This window comes from Marmota marmota, unplaced genomic scaffold, assembly GCF_001458135.2.
Source record: "Marmota marmota marmota unplaced genomic scaffold, marMar, whole genome shotgun sequence".
Lineage (NCBI taxonomy): Eukaryota > Metazoa > Chordata > Mammalia > Rodentia > Sciuridae > Marmota > Marmota marmota.
The window spans coordinates 46,516,586-46,538,587 of record NW_025999853.1 but is presented as its reverse complement, the minus strand read 5'-3'; the positions used below and the strand labels follow the sequence as shown (position 1 = coordinate 46,538,587).

The 22,002-nt window shown below is 36.1% G+C and overlaps 1 protein-coding gene and 1 long non-coding RNA gene across 5 annotated transcripts in view; one reads left to right on the top strand and one right to left on the bottom strand.

Annotated features, from left to right (window-relative positions):
* Positions 1-22,002, top strand: part of Slc16a7 (solute carrier family 16 member 7) — a 159,952-nt gene that overhangs the window by 546 nt on the left and 137,404 nt on the right. For all 4 annotated transcript variants that reach the window (XM_048806023.1, XM_048806004.1, XM_048805999.1 and 1 more), the window contains exon 2: positions 3,760-3,893. The gene's annotated coding sequence lies outside the window, so the exon portion shown is untranslated. The remainder of the gene's footprint in view (positions 1-3,759; positions 3,894-22,002) is intronic.
* LOC125617691 lies at positions 6,605-11,209 on the bottom strand. Its single transcript, XR_007348763.1, has 4 exons — positions 11,058-11,209; positions 9,676-9,686; positions 7,994-8,002; positions 6,605-6,617 (listed from the first exon to the last, which is right to left on the bottom strand). It is a non-coding gene; the product is annotated as an uncharacterized LOC125617691 (long non-coding RNA).

Genomic DNA, 22,002 nt, shown 5'->3' with positions numbered 1-22,002 from the left:
GGTCCCGGGAGGGATAGCCCTGGGTGGTTTGGGCCAGGAGCTGCCCGCGCTCTCTGTTTTCGGACAGACTTGACCTGCGAGGGACTGCCCAATCTCCTTGGCCCACGGGACTCTGGGATCTGGTTCCTGTCAGGCGTGTCCCTTGTGCGCGCTTCCCCAGCATCTCGCCCCTGGGCCCCTGAGCACCTTGGGGTGGTGTCGTAGCTGCAGTAGGTCGAGACAGGTAGTGAGAATGCGTGTAGGGAGCGGCTGGCTACTCTTGTAGCAGATGATCTGGGCCCGGAGAGCTGGGAGGAAGGGACTAAATGCCAGGGGGCTTCAGTTGCGGTATGCTGAAAGCATGGCGGAGGTGGAGGCAGATGGAAAGGTGGATGCGGGCGAGGCCTGTGGCTGAGCAGAAGGGCTGTACAGACTTGGCAGGGGCCAAGAAGGGCTTGCTTCTCTCCTGTGTATGCTTGGTTTTCTGGGCCGCTGCGCCACGCTTGGGGCGCCAGGCCCAACCAGGTTGCTTGAGAGGCTGGAAGCCCTGGAGCCTGCTCACGTGCTAACTGCCTCCTTCCTCAGCAGATGCTGCAGTGCAGCTGCCCTCTCCATCCTTTTTCTCTTCCACTTGCGTGCTCAGGTAGGATTGCCCACTGCCTTGAGAAGGGCGGTTTTGCCCAAGGCCACTTTCTCTCTACAGCCAGGGAAGGGAATTTTGTGGTTCCATCCCAGAGAAATTAAAACACAAACACAAATACACACAGGAGAGGAAATTAGGGATAGTGTTTCTAGAAGTATTTCTTTGACCCTCATTCCTAGAGAAGTAGGACTGGGTTGCATTAAGCGAGGCTGTTTAGAGGCAATAGGAAAGCTAGTACTTCATGTACTCCTCCTTTCTCTGGTCCAAAAAGAGACGAAGCAGATGAATAAAAATAGCAGGCAATGATAAACGCGTCGTGAAAAAAGACTGGGCAAGAGGAAGTCATGGGCACAAATGCCCTTTCTTGGCACTACAGGCTTTATGGTTAAACCCAGTCAGAGCTCGGAAGGTTGCAAACTTTCAGCACACAGGTTAGCTTGAATGTGCTGTGTCATTTGAACCACAAGTACTAAATGCTCATTTGGTCCAGTGTGGCTGAAAAATCAGAATTGGGTGGGGGCTGCAGAGGGCAGGGCAGATGAGGGTTGAATAAGGTGACTCATATTTAGTCCTGATGAAGCAATCCTAGCTCCACTTTCTGCTTCTGAACACATTACATTTAAATCAATCTAAGTGAGAGGGCAACTGAAGGATTTCAGTGAAAGTAAGATTATAACAGCAGTCAACTCAGTATATTGGGTAACAAATCATAAAGTCAGAAACTACTTTTTGCAAAAATTCACCATAACAGTGTCTAGTTACATGCTGCTCTTTTCTCCCAAGGACTTTTGATGATGGTTAAATGCTCTGAAATTTAACACTAGTTTCCAATACCCAAATTTGTGAATCTTTCTGTAAATGCTTGGTTTATTTCTAGATATATACTTAGTCTTTTATGATATTTGGCTTACATTTTTGACCTTGAGTCCTTCTAGAGGGAAGGAGCACAGAGTGAACTAAAGAAATGTCCCTAGTCCAGTTATATTCCTGGATCACTTAGCTGAAATAAAAAATGTGTCTCCTGAATTTACTTTTAATTTTATATTCCTTCACCAAATGTTTTTGAGAAGTTCACAGGGGAGAAGGGAATTAATTGTAGAATCAGGCCCAGAATTTGAGCTGATTTCTGCACTTGTGAAAGAGTGAGTAATTTATTTAATAATCTGGGCTTTATTTTTTCCTTAGTCATAAAATTGGATTACTAGTATCTACCCGGAAATCCTCTTGTTTGTAATAAAGAAAGTGGAAATAGCTAAAACATAGACCAGCTATTTTGAGCCTGTAAAATCATCATCAGCCCAAACATCCTAGTGGAATTACCAAGATGAATGAGATTGGAGTTCCACTCTTAAGAAATTCACATCTAGTCATTCAGGTTAATCCTCCTATTCCATTTGGTTTTTGGTTTTTCATTTTTTTTCTTTTCTCAATGAGAGAGGGATACATCCCAAATTACCTGAAAATAATTCAGTAGTTGTTTGAAGAATGTTTGTATGGTCTGCCAAAATGCAAATTTGAGAAGGGTCCCTTGTCTTAGGAACCTGTGTATCCACCCCAACCTTTTGTTCATTGAGGGCGACCATGTTTGTTCATTGAGGGCGACCATGTACAAACAAGTAATTGAAGGTTTTCTCCCTGCTCCCAGGGAGTTTGCTCCTTCTTTGAAGATTATCTTGGCCACTAAATTGATTTCTACTTTTTGAGAGAGGAGGTTAAGCTCTCAATTCTTAGACACTGTGAATAGACCCACTCATACCCAGAAGCCCAAGAATATGGTAACTTACAATCTCTAGAATGCTTGCCATATTCTAGACATGGTGTTTCTGCTTTCTGGTAGCACGCAAACCCCCTTTGAGGTAGGTCTGTCCATATCCATGTTTGCAGAAGAGGAATTTAGGCACAGTTAAGTGACTTGTGTCTGTGGAACAGCTCATGTCATAGTCCATTTTGTATTGTTATAATAGAAATCCTGATACTGGATGATATACAGGATAAAGAAAAAAGATTAATTTGGTTCACAATACTGGGAAGTCCAAACAGTATGGTACTCTTGTCTGGAGAGTGCTTCCTGGTGGTGTTACAGTATGGCAGAAATATGGAGTTGGAAGTTGGTGCATACAAAGGAGGCTAAGCACAGGCCTTGTAACAACCCATTGTCACAGCAACTAATACAATCCCCTCTGACCTAAGCCACTCTTCTGAGATAAGTATTAATCCATTATGAAGGTGATGTCCCCATGACCCAAAATGCCTCTCAGAGGCCCTACTACATTTGAAGACCATTTTGTGGTGGGACCAAACCTCAACAAGAGTTTGCAGAGGGACGAATCTTATTAAAACCATAGCAGCTAGTAAGTGGCTATCCTGGGAGACAGCACCCAGGCGGTCTGTCTGGCTTTAGCCACTACACAGTACAACTTCTGCCTTGTATAAAGCTAAACAAGGCCAGATTGTTGTGTTCTTCATCACTTAGTGCAGTGCCCAGCACACAGTAGCACCAGAATCTTATTATAGAAAGAATGAAGGAGTGAGGGAGGCAGAAATGCAGGAAAAGGGGAAGAGAAGGAAATAAAAAAGGAACAAACTGAGTCTCTTCTGCCTTCAACTCTGAATATGATAGAAAATGCTATACAGACTTCCCTGAGGACAAGATAGTTGCCATTAAGGCCCATTTGTGTGAATTAGAAAAGTACTCTCTTTGGGCTGAAAAATTAGCAAAAGGTGTCTATACAAATCAAATAGAAACCCAATTAAAATGGCTAAGAAATAGAAAAAAAAAAACTACATTCAGTGGCTGTGAATTTAAATATCACTTCATAAACTGGTTGACTTTGTCTTATTCAGCATGGAGATAGAGCTTGTAGTTGTATCCTGAACACCAAAGAAGAAAACACTGTCAAGTGTCATAGACTGTGCCTGACAAATAGAAAGGCATGCAGCAATCACTAACTGCAGTCTTTTACTATTTTGGCCCCTTTTCCCCCAGCCCATCTCAAGGAAGAAGCCCTCTCCTGGTTCCCACATCTGGATGTAATCAGTGTTCATCTGAACTGCCTTGTAACTTGATCTAGGATGCTCTTACTCTGTTTTACTTTCTACCATAATTCTCTGAGTAAGCATCCTATCTCTCTTCCTAGGCTTCATGGTCTTTGAGTGAAGAGACCATTCATCTGGGAAGCCAGCTTACTGGACAGGGCAGAGGTAAAAGCAGGAGCTCAGAAGTCTGGCCCGTCTGGGTTCTTATCTCAGCTTTGCCACTTGAGCATTAAGGGTAAGTTGCTAAATGTCTTTAAATTTTGGTTTCTCATCTATAAAAAAAGAAAATAGTAACCACTTTTACATATTGATTGTAAAGATTGAGATAGTGAAATAGCACTTGCCTAAAAATAACTCAAAACATGTTTGCTGGTTTGGGCTATTAAATATTTGGCCTGAAAGCTTTTAGGGTGCTATAAGGATCACTGGCTTATTCTGACCAGATTTTCAGAAACTCTTTGAAATCTCAAGTCTCCCATTAGATGACATAATAGTGTTGAATTGCATAATAAACCACTAAACAGACTTCCCCTGAGAGGTCAACCTGGTTTGTCACAGGCTTTCTTAAAACTGTTTGGATCAAAGTGATTAGGAAATGTGTTAGAAGACAACTGCTCAGTAATTCTTGGTGAGTAATAGGTTCTTTTCTTTTTAAACTTGTAGGAAAAAGCATTTTTTAATTGTTGTCTTGTATGGTGAACCTAGGAGCCTAATCTACCTACGTGGGATATTCAGCAGTTTATATCTCAGTATGATAGAATAGCCTAATATAGGCCATTGTTTAGAAGAATAAATCACATTTACCAAACATATTTGACAATTAGTAATTATGTAGGGTGATATGTGCATTTATATATGAAATAATTGAGAATACTAGAAAAAATGTGCATTTATATATGAAATAATCAAGAATACTGGAAAAAAACACGTTAAACAAATTGAACTTAACTATAATAAAACTAGTGCAGCTAGACAAGTTGGACTAATTTTTACTTGGATGCACTAGAGACACTTTCAACAGATTCACAAATCTCAGTTTTGATAAATGATGCAAATATTGTTAGAAATGGTTTTCCTGACCTAATACCAAAACTTTCTTGTAAATGTTTTCGTTAATATTCATTGAAATTCCTAAGGAGTTCAAGAAAACCCAACAGGACATTTGATTGACAGCTATAAGATGCTGGTATAAAGATTTTTCTGTTAATGGTTCTGTGCAGTTTGGATTGTTTCACAAAATATCTGTGGTTTAATTATAGAAACCAGTGACTAATTTTTGGTAATGCTTGGCATTAAAACAACGACTTTCAGTTGAAAATATTTAGTAGTAGTGGTGAACCCAAGTGAAACATTTGTTTAAATAAAGATCTGTGTAAAATGCTGGTGTTTTATAAAAAGCATTTTCTACTTTCTCCCCTAATAATATGATGACATGTATTATTACTTAGTCTTGATTCCTAATCATATTTTGATTAAAGCTGTTGGCTGAAGAATCATTATTAGTGAGCTTTACATTACTATAATGAAATACCTGAGGCAGCTAACTTATAAAGAGAAAATGTTTATAATTTAGCACACAATTTGAAGATTTAAAGTCCAAGATTAGATGGGGTGAGGGTGGGGTGAAGTTGTAGGGAGTTAAGGATTGGTTTGACATTTGGTGAGGATGGTAGATAGTAGCACATTATGGCAGGAGTATGTGTGTGTGTGTGTGTGTGTGTGTGTGTGTGTGTGTGTGTGGCAGGGATAGGGGGGCAAAGGGTCACATCTCAAACCAGAGCAGAGAGACAGAGAGAGAGACTGGGAATTCGTAATTATCCTTAAAGGTCCGGTTGCTATAACAAATTGTCAAAGATTGTGTGGTTTATAAACAACAGAAATTTATTCTCATAGTTCTAGAGCTGGGAAATCTGAAATCAGAATACTGGCATGGTTGACTGGTGTTCAGAGTTCTATTCCAGGGCACAGACTGCAGGTTTCTACATCTTCAAGTGGTAGAAAGAGGGTAAGAGAGCTCTCAGGAACCCCCTTATAAGAGCACTAATCCCATTTCTGAGGGCTACATCCTCATGACCTACTTACCTCTCTCCCTGCCTCCTGCACAGCAAGGGATCAGTAAACTGAAAAGGAGGGATGTAAACAAGCTGAGAAAAATTAATCAAAATTGTAGAAATAAAATAAAAACTCATTTATTAATTGAAAGCGGGGGGGCACAGTGGGTGATCAGCTCTGATGGAGCCTGGGTCTAACAAAGAAAAAGAGCCTACCTTTTATTTTTATAGGTAGGAACACCAAAGGGTTTCAGTGTGACAGGCTTCTTGAGGAAAATAGGATAAAGATAGGAAAAACAAGCTATATGAGGCTTGGCAAGTTATGCCCACCTCCTCCCTCTGGGTGATGACGTTTTGAAATCAAGGCCTCTTGAACTAGTGAGTTCCATGGCAAACACAGAATTTCACCCATCAGCAGGAATCACCTTGCAAATGAGTGTTCCCAGGGCATCCTGGCACTGTGGGTTCCCAAGAGCAGTGTTTCACTGTTCAGGGCTTTACATAGTTTGAAGCAATGATTTATCAACTGCCTATGACATACCTTCAAAAGCCACCACCTATTAATAGCATAACCTTGAGGAGCGGGTAGGATGGCAAAATATGAAATTTGGTTGGTGGGAAGAATGAAATCAAAACTAGTAAGAAGATCCTTTTTATACAATATCACTAAAAATTGACTCTGAAAATGAGAGACATTTGGAGCTCAGGCATATATTGGAATATACCTTTAGAAATCTAAAAGTGTCTAACTTAACCACCACATGATGAAGCTTCTGTCTTGTCTGAAGTTAATCAAGGGCCAAGACTGTTGTGCTCTTCATTGCTTAATGCAGAGCCCGGGACATGGTACTACTGAACATTTATAGAAAGAAGGAAGGAAGGAAAGAGTGTCATCCCTGTGACTAGAGCTTTTCATACCTTGGCTCATTAAAAACTTACAATAGCCCAATGAAATGTATATTCTTTTTCCCATTTTACAGAAGCCCACTCTAAGAGAGAGATAGAAGCAAATAATTGTCACATTGGGTCCTTAACAATGGCCTTTGACCTCCATATGCCAATAGTTTTCTGTCAGTCTTTATAACAACAACAAAAAAATCCCTCTACATTTTAATTTGCCTCTGAGTAGAATGGCACTAGATATTGGCCAATATGATCAAGTTGAGAATGTTTAACGGCATAAATTTATCCTTGGGATCAGAATATTCTCAAATGAAAAAATCAATTTGTTTTTTCTTGAAGGAAAAAATAATAATCTAGTATGAAAACAATTTGATTTGAAAAGATGAATTTTTTATTTATAAAATATAATAATTATTAGCATTTAATAATCCTAGATCTCCTGGCTTCCAGATCTTCATTTGCTTTAAATTATCAGCAGCTTTTGGCAAAGCTGGAACTTGCTGCTCCTTGAATTCCTCGTTTGGCTTCTGTTTGCTTCTGGTCCTCTATGGCTGTTCTCATTTCACTGGAGTATCTGTTTCTAAATTTCTGTTTTTGGTTTTTCTTCTGTCTTTATTTTGTTGATTGTGAAATTCCTCAATGCTTGACCTTCATTTTCTTCTGGTAGGAATAACTTCCAAGTCATGGTCTTCAGCTCTGACCTTCCCTAAGCTCTAGGCCTCTCTGGACATTTCCAGTTGTCTGCTAGATAGCTCCCTTTATTTTGCTGCAGACATCTCTGACACCCTGTGGTCTCTCCTGAACTTTCTAAGTCTCCTTCCTTCCTTTTTTTAACCTGCACTTATTTTGTTAGTATCAGCATTATTCCAGTCTAGAAGTTTTAGAGAACCCCCTCCCTCTAGCCTTCTATCTCACAATTATATACCCACAATATACCTGTCTTCAGAAACTCCTATGGCAGCATATCTCCCCTACTATGTTAGTAACACTTTGATGACCACCATGATCTAGCACCAAAGGACCAACATTTCAGTGCTTGCATGATGTAACTACAGACAGCTTTTCCAGGCCCATCTCCCACAGCCATCCTACGCAAATCAATTTGAACTGTCCTCTGTTCCTCATTCATTCTCATTTTATTTCCTGCACTGCATCTGTGGTCATACTCTTTCATATTGACATGCTCTAACTTCCTACTATTTCCATTTCTAACTTTAACTTTACTTTCAGAGCTGCTTATATTAGAAATTCCTCTGAAGCCTCTGGATTAGGTAAAAGAAAAGTTTTCTAAAATTTCAGTACATTGCATTTGTAATACCTTAGTTGTTCCAAACATGTTATTATAATTGCCCTTGTATAAGTCTTTAGTTTCTCACTATACTTCAGACTTCTGGATGTCATGGATTATAAATGTTAATATTCATGCCTCCTTTAGCAGTTGGGTGGATTTTGGAATTGCAAGGAATTTAGTGTACATCTGAGTGTTCCGACTTTTGTGTATTGTTTCTATTTTATCTTTGGCATCTTTGATAACCACCATTTGGGGTTTATTTTAAGGATACACATAGTATACACATGGAAGCAGCCTATTTTTTTTAAAAGGTAGTTCTAATTTGGACTACATTTTTTTTTGTTGTTGTTGTTGTTCTAAGGTGTTTATTCAGCTCTCTGTGGCTGAAATAGATTACTTTTCCAGTTGAGTGGCAGCCTGTACATACATGGTGACAGTTCACATGTCTTATGTTTTCTTTATCAATTTAACATATTTAGTTTTCTTAACTGTTCTTTATTTGACCTGATTCTTTTTCAGGGCTGTTGCATTTTTGGAGGAGACTTTAGGAAAGTCCAAAAGTATACAGAATACTTACTGGAGTACAGTGGTTGTTTCTGACTATAAATATTTGAACTGTTGTTCATGACACAACTGATCAGCACTACACTGTTTTCAGGTGAAGTCAAAAGGTGACAGTCAAGGTGTGTATATGGACTCACCTCTGGAAGAACTTCTCTGCCGACTTGGGGCTGAACATTTTTTTCTCTGTGTAATGAATTAACAAAGGAAGAAACCACTAAAAGATAGAGGGAATTTAATTTTAAATTTTGATTACAATTGGAAATTAGCCATTCAATAAAATTATCCTCCTCCTTTGTAGATTAATAGAATCAGAGGTAAAACAACAAATATACCATGTATGTATATGAATAAATGAGTTTAAAGGTAGTAGACCAAAGGAGTAAGCTATTAGGTAAAGTTACAGAGTTAACCTTTGTGTAAAATTTAAGTTGCCTTTATTGAACACTTCTGTATGTAAGGCATCCTTTTAGTACTTTATATGTTTTAACTAATTTTATCCTCAAAACATTCTGAGGAAGCATGGTTATCACCCTCATATTCCAGATGAGAGAATTAGAACACAAGGGTAAAATATCTTGCCAAAGTTACTCATCTTGCCAGGGGAGGGGTCTGGATTTTAATCTATTAACCACATACACTTTTCACTATTAGTATTTTCAAATGATTAGTACTTCAGTGAATTTTAAGACATTCTAGAGGAAGGAAATTTGAGAACATCTAAAAACATTTTTAACTAGTCAAGAGACTAGTCAAATATAATAGGGTGGGTCTGTTAAAACACTCTGACAAGAATAATAAACCTTCCTTATCATTTGAATTAAGTATATAGAACAAGGTAGGAAGCTTAGAGAAAACACTGACCTCTTATGAACCCAGGGAGGCTGGAGAACCATTATGGACTAAAGAACAATAAATATGAGATGTCATTCCCTTAGATTGGTTGTGAGTGGTGGGGGTAAATGTGTATGGGGTGGTAGGACTCCTAAGGATGTCCTGGACTGTTGGTACGAGCAGATATATGAACAGAGATGAACAGAGTAGGAAAAGTATATGTCACTTTTCTCATGGAAAAGTATATGTCAAATCTACAATGAAGGGAGATTTTTTAAAAATTATTTTTAAATTTTAGTTGTCAATACCTTTATTTTATTTATTTATTTTTATGTGGTGCTGAGGATCAAACCCAGGGCCTTGCACGTGCTAGGCACGTGCTCTACCGCTGAGTCATAGTTCCAGCCCCTGAAGGGAGATTCTTGAAGAAGGCCTCTGACATATTTCAAGCCAGAGAATGCAATGCTTTAACCAATAGCATTCATCTATTATGTTGTTCCAGATACTGTTTTAGATGTTAGAGAAATGACTGAAAATAAATTTGTGAGTCTTTTTTAGTCTTCAGTCACACAAATAATCAGACATATTCTTGAAGCAAGATTAAGCATTTTGTGTCTCGGAGGAAACATTTGTAGAACATCAGGGCTGTTTCCCTTTAGTGGGTTTCACTCTATAGTTCTCACTTTAGTCACTTCCCCCTTTCTCTCCATCTGTCCTGTTAGATCAGAGGCTTTGGAGGTAGGCAAGTAGACCTCCATGAATTTTGACTCAGCCACTGTTAAACTGTTTGACTAAAAATCATTATTTAAATTTCCAGAGCTAAATTTTTTTCATTTTGAAAGTGGTTAATAAAGCCTATTTATAGTTTTTCATTGGAGAGCAAATAAATAATGCTGGAAGCCAATAGATGGTAACACAGTCATTTCGTTCTTATCCTGCCCGTGTATTTGGTGTGTTTTCAGGAAGAGTTTCCTTATCCCCAGGGAATTCTATTTTCTGCACAAGTATTTGTGGGTTATAATATTTAAGTTTAAACTAGAACCAAGTAGGATGCTCAGAAAACAAATAATGTGTTGACTTTACAATAATGTGCATCTTTCCAATATATACAAAATCCTGGCTTCTGAACATATACAAGAACACTCACATATTGACATCAATGCTACAAAAGTATTTAAGTGATGAATTTTTCACTTAGCTACAGAGTTAGTAGTGTCAGTTGGGAGTATATTCCAAGTGAATTTTAAGATAAGAATTCCTTAGTTTCCATCTAGCTATAATAGTGCATATAAGCACATTTAAAAGCTGCCACAAATAGACTTTCTATGGACTTTACAGATATTTGTTCATGTTAAAACATAAATATACACCAACATGATTCATGATAATATTACTTTACAGATAGGGAGAATAAAGACTCAGTTTGCTGCATTTTTAAATAAAAGTATTATTGGAATACAGCTACATCTCTTTCTTTCCATATTTTTCTGTATCTGCTTTCCTGCTACAGTAAAGTTGAGTAGTTCTGACTTAGCCTATAAAATCTAAAATATTTACTATTTGGTACTTTAGAGAAAAATATGTGTTGATCATGCTGTAGGATTTAGAAAGAGGGACATTTTGTTTTGTGATGAAGCAATGAAAGAAGGCTTTAATTAACGAAGTAAAATTTGATTTGGAACTGAAAGAGAGTCTTTGGTTAAGTGAAGAAAGGATATGCCTCTTTTAAGTGCCATAAAACTCAAAATGGAAAGCAAACATCTATAAATACAAGTCTGCTTAAGTATAAGACTCATATATATATATAGTTTATATTATGTTAAAACCAATGTACTTTTTAGAGCATTCATCCAGAACACTGATCCTTAAACTTGATGAAACATTTGACTCAACTGGTGGACTATTTAGGAGTTTTCTTTTACTTAACAATTCATGGTGCTAAAGTGTAGAGTCATGTGATCTAGTAGATTTATTACTTTGATAAAATTGATTATTTTATGTTGAGGGCAGAGACCACTTTTTCCTTCCATATTATTTCTATTTTCATAAACTGAGGGAATGAATGGGCATAACACCAGCATTTTTTTTCTAATCACTACTTACAATAAAATACTAGATATTGAATGCACAACTAAGTACTAGCACTATGACAAGAGCTTTTCATACTTTATCCCATTAGAAACTTAAAATAAGCCAATGAAGCTGATGCTCTTATTCTCATTTGATAAGAGAATACTGAGGAATAGATAGGAGAAAATAATTGGCATAAAACCACAAACTAGTAAGAAAACCTTCTTTATACAACATGACCAAGAAATTGACTCCTTGAGAATCACATACTTTTAAAGCTAGTATATAAATTAAAATATACTTTTAGAAATTTTTAAAAAGTGAATATTCCAATTTGTTCTATCATGTGACCAAGTTTTTTTTCTATTCAGAGCATTGTGCCATATATTAAAAAGTTGAGTCAGTTTTTACTACAAATGCTTCTGCAAATTTTTATTGAAAATACTGTCTTTGTGTGTGTGTGTGTGTGTGTATGTGTGTGTGTGTGTGTGTGGTACTGAAGATTTAACACAGGGGCACTCAACCACTGGTCTATGTCCTCAGCCCTTTTCATTTTTTATTTTGAGATAGGGTCTTTTGTTTCTTTCCCAGGCTGGCCTTGAACTTGCTATTCTGCTGCAGCCTTCTGAGTAGCTGAGATTACATGTGTGTGATAGGAGGTAGGCAAGTAGACCTCCATGAATTCTGTGTTACAACAGGCCTGAAGAAAATATTAACTTATAATGGGGCCAGAACTCTGTGTGTGTGAGACTCAATTTCTTTCTCTGTTACTCTTTGCTTTGCCTCTTAATGTTCAGTTGTTTGTAGTTTTCCTCCCTTTTCTACCTTTTCCTGTCGTTTCCCTTTCTCATAGTTACATAGGTTCCACTGATCTGTTTCATAGTGTCTTTGATGTATGTAGCTATAAAGAGCTGAGTATATTTTCCTAAGTCAAGAACTGCCTCAGAGTAAAGTAAAAATCAATGAAACTTAATAACAGTTAGTTCATCCTTATCCCCAGGGATATATTCCAAGACATGGATGGCTGAAACCAAGGATAATACTGAATCTCATATGTACTCTGATTTTTCCTCTACACATATACTTATGATAAATTTGTCCCTTTCACTTCAAAGAAGGATTTCATGATTTTTCTTTAGTGTAGTTGAACTACCAGCATCATAACTTTTGCATGTTAGGACGGTTATTAAGTGAAATAAGAATTAACAAGCACTGCAGTACTGCCAATAATTGATGTGGTAGCTAAGATGGCTACTATGACTCAGGAACATGTAGTTCATGTAGCAAGGATACACTGAACAAAGGGTCGATTCCTGTCCTGGGTGGGTTTATCACTCCACTTAGAAAATACTGCACAAAATATTGAGTTGTTTATTTCTGGGACTTTCCATTCAACACTTACAGACAATGGTTGAACACTGGTAACTGAAATTCTGAAAAGTAAAACTGATTTGGGGTGACTACCGTACCACTTTCTTTTTCTGAACTCAAGGGAGAAGATACTATAGAATAATTTGCAACTCACTAATGGATATGGCAAAATAATAAAGGGATATAAAATAGTAAATGACTCAGAGGAAGCCACAGGGAGTCCAAGAAAATATTAGTATGTTGTCCCTCATGGACCACATTAGCATCTCCCATGGCTACTGTGCCATGGGAGAACATTAATTACACACAGTAATGACCTGATACAGAAGGATTCACAGACATCAGATCTACAGGTCACACAAAAATTATTTCATTTTTCATCATTCATTTTAAAGTAACACATACTATTAATTTGAGAAAAAATACTTCAGTGACAAAATAATGGATTCTTATATTTTTATGTGATTTTTATTAATAACGTAAATTTATTACTCTTTCTCCCTAAGAAACCTGGGTCTGTTTGTTTTCAAAAGTTCCCTGAAGAGGAAAGACACACTTCTGAAAGTATCATCAATTTAGAAATTTAATTATGACTATTCATTGGGATATCTCAGTGTTTATTATCAAATTTATTTGGTATTTGGTCTATAACTTTCATTTAAGAGTGAGTGTCTGAACCGACTCTTTTAGTCCATAAGCTATTTTGAATTATTTCACATTTTATTAGTCCTTTTATCTTATAGCTTCTTGTCTTAAAGCAATAATACTTAATATCTGTTCAACTCTACATTCAGATTATGATTTGTAGTCTTTAAAATCTAAATTTAAAAGAAAAATTATTTGATACTCTTTTGGTGTCTGAGAGATTTTCAAGATGATTTACACACCCAGATTTTTGGAATTAACAAAGGGATGAGCAAGGCAGTGTGACAGACACAGGTTCATGGGGCTTTTTACATGGATCACTTAGTATAATCCCGAATGTCATCTGAACAGTCCTATAGAATGGACATTTTCATCACCAATTTAGAATGGAATAAATGTATCCTTGGATGGCTCGGATGGGTTAGGTAACATGACTCTATTTCCAAAATCCACTCATTCTTCGGTATTTCACATTATCTTCTCATGTAAACTGGGAGCTCCCCTTTGCTTTCGCACACACATTTCATGAGAGAGTTAAATTGTGGGGACAATGATACATAAATACTTAGGATTCTATTCTTTTAAAATGTGCTCATTTTAAAAAATCCACTCCTAAAAAATCATATTTTTAAATGTCAAAATGTCAAAATCATACCTGGAAGTCTTCCCCAAGAAACAAACAAATGAAAAAAACTCAAAGTATAATAAATATGTTGGCAATGTGTTATTTTACACTCTTCTACACTCATAATCTTTTTTTTCCAAAAATGTTAATTCTATATACTGCATGTTGAGACTAATGTCAGTACCAACAAATCAGGTAGAAATCAATAACATTATTAAATTAAGGCTTTGTTTAAATCACTGAAATCTGAATATTGTTTTACTCCTCTCCAAGTATTTGAATATACTTTATCAAACAGGTACATTCAACTCCAATTATACCTTAATAAGAAGACTATCCATTTCTAAAAACATCTTAGTAATAATTGTTTCATTAAATTACCCAGAACTTCATTATGATTTCAAATTCAATGTAAAAGTCCATTAAACCTATTTCAAAGCAATTTTAGAGGTTTCTCATTGTAAACAATTTAGGTCTTAATGCTAGTCCTGTGATCAGAACCTTGAAGAGGGTGCTCTTATGAAATTCTAACATACATCTTTGAAAATGTGTTTCTTTTATAATAATATGCAATTTCATACTACATGATTGAGATAATATGTGTTCTGCATGTGAGGCACTTCAGTTAGGCAACATTGGGCTTTGTTTACCAAGTTTTGTCTTAGTTCAGGCTGCTGTAAACAAACACTATAGACTGAGTGGTTTATATACAACAAAAATTTATTTCTCACAATTCTGGAGGCTGGGAAGTTCAAGATCAAGGTGTTGGCAGATTTCATGTCTGGTAAGCGACCACTTCCAGGTTCATAGACAGGTGTCTTCTGTCACCTCACATGGTAGATGTGGAATCTCTTATAAATGTAGCAATCCCATTCATGAAGGCTCCATTCTCATGACCTACTTATCTCCTAAAGGCCTTACTCCTTAATGACATTATCTTGGAGGTGAGAATTCAACATGTGAATTTCAAAAGGACATAAACATTTAATCTGCAGCAAGGTTTTATAGTATTAAATACTCTTACAACTCATTGTTGACAAGAGAATCTAATTCCTTCATTGCAATTAAAATAGCTCTTTCTTGACATCAAAAAGATGTCTAATCAAGGAAGTGATCAAGTAAAAGGTACATCTTACTCCCTGAATGTTTTATAGGGAGAGTTGATGAGGAACACAGGAAATAATCCATATTTAATTGGATGCCTTTATGGACTGGTCAAGAACATAGATCATGTATTTTTCAAACAATCCATATTATTTGAGCAATAACTTTCTGAAGCCAAGAATCAAAAGCCAGTAATTCAAACAAGAGGGAATATGTATATCAGATATTCTTGAGTGCATAAGACTTCTTTCATAAAAATTCAATTAGAGATTACAGTTGAAAAGGTGCTAGGATTACCATTAACAATCTTGTTAAGGTTCTTACTAAGCTAAATATAATATTCAAATAGAAAGTCCATTTGGGTCTTTAAGCATCATATATTCCCAGTTTCTTGGGGTGAGAAACACTTTTACATGGACTATTTTGGTTTCTGAAAGGACCATCTTTTGTAATCAAACCATTAATCAAAGGAAGTGGTTTGGATGTGCTTTCATGTTATTAAAAGGTATAATATAAGATGATTGTAGTGCCATGATTATTTATTTTATTATACAATCAACCTTTTTAAAAAATAATGTATTGTTTTCTTATCCACCTGCAATAGTTTAAATGTGTCTGCTCCAAAATTTATATGTTAAAATTTAATAGTCCATGTGATAGCATTAAGAAATGTGGCCTTTAAATGGTGATTAGGTAATGAGGTTCCTTTTTCATGGGTAGAATTAAGGCCCCATGCTGCTTTGGGGCCTCTTGCCCTTCTGTCTTCTGCCAAAAGAGGACACAGTCTTCCATCCTAGGAGTATGCAGCAACAGGGCACCACATTGGTGGTGGACAGAGGGCCTGGTCCAGACACTGAAGGACAGAAGGCCTGGTCTAGACACTGAACTTGTCAGTGCTTTGATCTCAGACTTCATAGTTTCTAGACAGTGAGGAGTAAATGCTTTTATAAGTTACCCAGTCTGTTGGATTTTATTGTAGAAGTACAATTAGGCTAAGACAACAGCCTTCTCCTTTCTATGTTCCTGAGAAATCTCTCAAATTCCTAGAACTCTGAAACTAAAAACATACATAATGATGTAAGATCATAAATTCTCAGTTTCCTTCACTCCTTCCTTCCTTTCTTTTTTCCAGTGATGGGAATTGTGTTCAGGGCCTTGTGCATACTAGGGAGATTCTCTATAACTCAATTGCATCCCCTTCCCTTTATTTTCTATTTTGAGACAGGGTCTTCTTAAGTTGCAGAGGCTGGCCTCAAAACTTGAAATGCTACTGCCTCAGCCCCCCATAGCTGGGATTATAAGCAGATGCTACCATGCTCAGTTTATAATTTTGTTTTAAATATGGCAGTGATCACTAATAAAATCCTTCCTTTTCTTCACTTGACATTGACTTTCACCTTTTGTTTCTTTGTGATCTCTTGAAAGAGGGATTTTGTGATAGGTTTGAAAACAGGTGTGTGAAGAGACTTATGTGTCAAGATTGGCGAAAGTTCAGATGCTGAGTTTACCACCTCTGTGAAACCAACACATTGCATAGTCACAATTAAACTGCAAAGTGACCAGGCTTCTTCTCTTGGTGACTCTTCATGCGCTTTGGAGTGCCACGGATGATGTTACCATTGTGCTAGAAATCTGCACCTGGCCAGTTGTTGGATATTGAACCAATCAACATGAAGACACTTGTGTCGCTGCTTATGTTTTCTTAAATTCATCTTACTTATAACAGATTAGAATTTATTCCAGAGAGCTCCCAAGTCCCAGAAAGACCAAAGGGGAGACTGTTGGAACCTGCATGTTGCCTTGTTTTACACCCTGACCTGGTTCCTGCTCTATGACTTAACTCTGTTGGATCTTGGCATAAACTCTGGCCAAGACCTGGTGACTGTTCTCTGAAATGCCCTTCAGTTTTACTGGAAGGAGAAACTACAAATAACAGTCATGGGAACCTAACAGTTTCCAGAAGCCAGACTGACAAAGAAAAGCATAAAGGACAAGCAACAGCATGATGCCTAAAGTAACTGGCTTGTTGCTTTACCACCCTGGGCCTGTAACCTTTAGGTTTAAATAGAGTAGGCGTTTCATTGTATGGCATTTTACTTGGTACAAAACAAGAATTGGAGGCACTTGTTAAAGTATTTACTGAAGGTGGATGTGCCTTGATAATACCTAAATAACATCATTTTGTAGATATCCTTTCTTTGCTCTGACCAAAGCATTTCATCATTTATTTGGAGCAAAACTAAACAAGACACCAACAACAAAAAATAATTTCTTACACAATTCACATATTCTGGGTTGAGCATTTAAAGTGTCGAAATTCTGTTTATTCTTTATGACTCTTTCCTTCACATTATTGCAAACTTAATAGGCATTTTTTTAATGAAAATCATGAGTGATTCTTTTAAAAATACCAAAAGCAAATATTACTAGTTGAATTTTAAGTTATTTTATTTTCCTGCAGTTATAAAAAATAACCCTATCATCTTTTTAAGACTCAGCTTGTCTCTGTTCCTTAATTTTTTAATTGTCTCAAGTCAGCTGTTCATGAGAGTAAAAATAAGGAAGGTTCAAAAGAATGAGGAAGCCAAACTAAGTCACTTTTATTCTGGAGAAAAGTATAGTTAATAGAAATTAAAGAAATTTCATCATTTCTGGAGGAAGCCCTGTATATGAGAACTGTGATACATGCAAATTATTTCCATAGTGTTCTTAACATTCATAATTTAAAGGTAATTAGAACTCTTTTATATTATTATAGTTAACAGCATATTTTGTAGTATCATTATCCAGTTAAAATCATATTCTGAGAATTTATTTCAGATAAGTGATATTTTATAGGTTTTAGTTATTATGTGTTGTGGCATAAATGCATTCTTTGGGTAGTTAGCTGACTAACTTTATTAATAATCTATATTTTCTAGTGAATAATATTTTGATTTAATATTATGGGATGAAGACAAATTTTTTTCTTTTTTAAAAATATAATTGTTAGGCCAATTTCTTCACTAAATTAAGCTTCCTGTATTATTATTCTATTCTGCATGCCTTTAATTATATGAATATATTACTTGAATTAATCCTCATTTATGATATTTATAAAGGCAAAAATGGTTTCTTCAACATTAATGTACTCATAAAATGTTATTTGGTTTTGGACTAGCAGAAAACCCCATCTGTAGTCGACATTTAGGCAATGCCTAAGTTCAAAATTTTCCAAATTTGATATGGATATCATTTTTAGAGATTTTTTATGGCACTGGAATTTTGTAGAACACTGTTTAAGAGACATTGCCTTGAAGAAAGATCTTTGTCTTCATAGGCAAACTACAATTCTGCAAGCATTATTTATAAAACTTTGCATATACCTGAAAAGTAATTAAATTTAGATTTGAGTTTTAAACATATTTCATATTCTCAAGTGTTTTAAAATACATGCAAAGTAGATAAACTCTGTCTCCATTTTCATAGTAAAATTATAAACACCAAGATCATTGGTTTATTAATATTTTAATGTTGGTATAAATAGTAATAATAGCAGAAAAATAAATGGATTATTGGGGTGAGAACTAACTCCATAATTACTATGTGAGATCATTATGGTCATTTTATTTACTGCTGAGAGACTCACTTTGTCTTTCTAAACCTTGGGGTATCAGTTACGAAAAGTATTTTTTTTTCTTGTGTCCCTTCTTTCTGTGGATTGCAACATTATATGTCTCTACATATAATTCCAAATAAAATTCTAAAATTTTTAAATCCCTTGGTAGTAAAAGCTCTTAATTGTTGAACTCTATCTTCATTTTACCATTGTTAATAGCTGACCGAATTTTATGTAGAACTTCAGATTTTTGCCTCTTAGTAGCCAGACATTGAATATCTATTGCAGAATATTATGAAAGGAAAAAAAAAAACACTGAAATTATTCCCTGACATGTGTAACCCAAATTATCTTTTATAGCCATGGTATTGTAGCTTGTAACCACATGGTTGTATTGCTTAATTAATGATAACATTTATGTTTGTCTGCTACATAGTTAACATCCTATAATCATTTTTCTCACCATATTCTAACACATTTATTCCATATACTGTGTACTCATACATGTATTAAACTGCATGGCTGACATAAATTGCTAGATAACTACATAATTGAAAATATGGCTATTTCAGTTATTATTTATTTATATCAGGGATTGAATCTAAGGGTGCTTAAACACTGAGCCATGACTCCAACCCTTTTTTAATATTTTATTACAGACAGTGTTTTGCTGAGTTGCTCAGGGCCTTGCTAAATTGCTGAGACTGGGTTTGAACTCCCAATCCCCCTGCCTCAGTCTTCTGAATTGCTGGGATTGTAGGTGTGTGCCAAGGTGCGCAGCACCTTAGTTCTTTTTTGCCAATTATGTCTCTGTATTATCTCATTTCATTCTTTCTAGCATGATTGAGATTTATGAAATAAAAAAATGTAGCTGTATTCAATAACAGGACAAAAAAGGTGAAAAAAGTTACCTCTATTCAAGAAGCTCAAAGAGCAAGTTTCCTAATTTTGACTAATTTTTGCCAATCTATTAAAATGGCACAGTGATTGAGATTATAGATGCCAAACAAAATGGATCAACCTGGAAATTATCTCATGCTTCATATAAACACCCTTTCTACCGAAAAGTCCAAGTAATTGCTTAATTTGCAATGAGGTATGCTTATGAAGGAGGAAGATGGCACAATGTATCTGCATTAGAGTGAATGTTAAGGAGTCAGGCAGAAACCAGGCGACCTTATGTCTTCAAGACACACCTCTGGCCCAGTGCTGCAGAGAAGTGATAGCATTTCTCTTGTGGTTTCCATCAGCCTGGAGAGTTGGTGACTAAGACCCTTCTGACACTCTGGTTCTTGGTTTTTTGAAAAGAACATCTGTACTTTTACTCCCATGACAGCAACATGGGATAAGGTGTGTTTTTCCATGGGATAAAACATAAAATAGGAAATTGGCAAGAGAAAACGATTAAGATCCTTGTAGCAGAGGAGAATGTAGGAGGCAAGCATTTGTGAGGAAGAAAAATCAAATGTACAATAAGAAAATAGTTCAAAAACGAAACGTGGGATAATTAATCACAGATAAAATTATGACACAAAAGTTCACCCCCTTGAAAGTGGGAAAATACTTACAGTTTTTATTATTTAATATATTACTTATTTAAAAAATCACCTTTCACAGCAGCATCTGAGTTTATGGCCTTTGCTGTGCAAAATTAGGTCCGATTATATTTTCACACCCAAATACAGTCCAGTTTGAGGCAGGATATATAATTATCTCTGCTTAGGCTCCTAGGAAGTGGGGAAGCTAACTGTAATGTAGTGCCTATTAATGCCAACTGCAGGGGCTCATTTTTAGTAGTGTTTCCTAATAGCAAGCCTGGATCAAGACTTGGAGAACCCTCGTTGACCCATGGGTCTCCCCCATTGTTCTAGGCAGACTAGACATCTATTCCTTTTATTAGGGAAGTTATATGCCTGCATTCGTGACTTTTGATTTTACAACCCCATGTTCATCTTTTATTAGGGCTGGTTTATACCTGTTCCACACACTGATTATTCATTATAGAAATTTCTGGCTCCTCCATCCTATACAAATACTGAGGTACTGTCATTTTTTACAACTTCCTTCCCTGGCGAGAGGAGTTCTTGAATACCAGCCCAGGAGGTGAAGTCCATCTATCTTAGAGTGGGTTATGTTTGGGACAAAGCCTGGACTTTAGGCTGCCATCATCCTGCACTCTCCAAATCTGTGGTAGAGACTCTTCCTTATTATTACATATTTCCTTTAATGTTTAATCTGATTTGGATGCTTCATCCTCTGTGCAATCTCCATATTGTACCAGAATTGATAAGTCACTCATTGTTTCCCTCTCAGATTATAGGGATCCAAGAAGGTGCACCATTTAGATTATTTTGATATGAGTATGGTTTTGTTTCAAGTTCTAAGATATGCAAACATGTGTTTCAAAAATTTAACTTTTATTAAAATACGAAGACTTTTACCTATATAGAAACTAGGAAAATGTGGTCTTTAAAAATCTTATCTATGTTTTTGTTGGTGGAGGTATGGTAGGGAGAGGCGATGGTGCAGAAGAATATATATGTTCACTCAGTGAGAGAAAATTGTCTTTGTTTTTGTTATATTTATAGCATTTTCTCATAAGTTTATAAACCTTCTACTTTTTCCATTCCATCATCCAATCCCTCACAGTTTTGTGTTCTCTGGTTGTTCAGATTGAAGCAAATATGAGATGGATGTGTTGGGTCACCATCAAATGTAACAATCAGAGTGAAAGGTAGTACAGATGTACTGTGTGCCTCCCCGTACTGTACTGTGTGCTCCAAGTAAGGTAAAGATAAATTGTTAAGTAAGCTAGAAAACCATCTTTTAATGAAGGATAAGCTAACATTAGAAGCATCTATTTAATTACATGTTCAAATATTATTATCAACGTACTCCTATGTTGCTGGGCTACTGTGTAAGCTACTCTTCTTTTTCTTCCAGACTGAAAAGAGATTGTTTTCTGCCGTCCCTTACTTTTGGTTATTTAAAATAGAATACAGAAAATTTTTAAGCATTGCAATCACAACTTATATGAATGCCAAAGTCACACTATAATTCTCTTTTTTTCTCCCATCAGAATAAATCTTTGGTCCATTCTTATATGGGTATATATATATATTTATATGGGTATATATATATATATTTATATACACACATTATAAATACCTTCTCTTACATTAAGGCGTTATTATTTTCTGTATTCCGTCTCTTGATAAATGGCTTTGAATTTTAATAGCTGGACTTATCAGTTATTTTCATTATGTTGTTTATGTTTGTTTGCCATGTTTT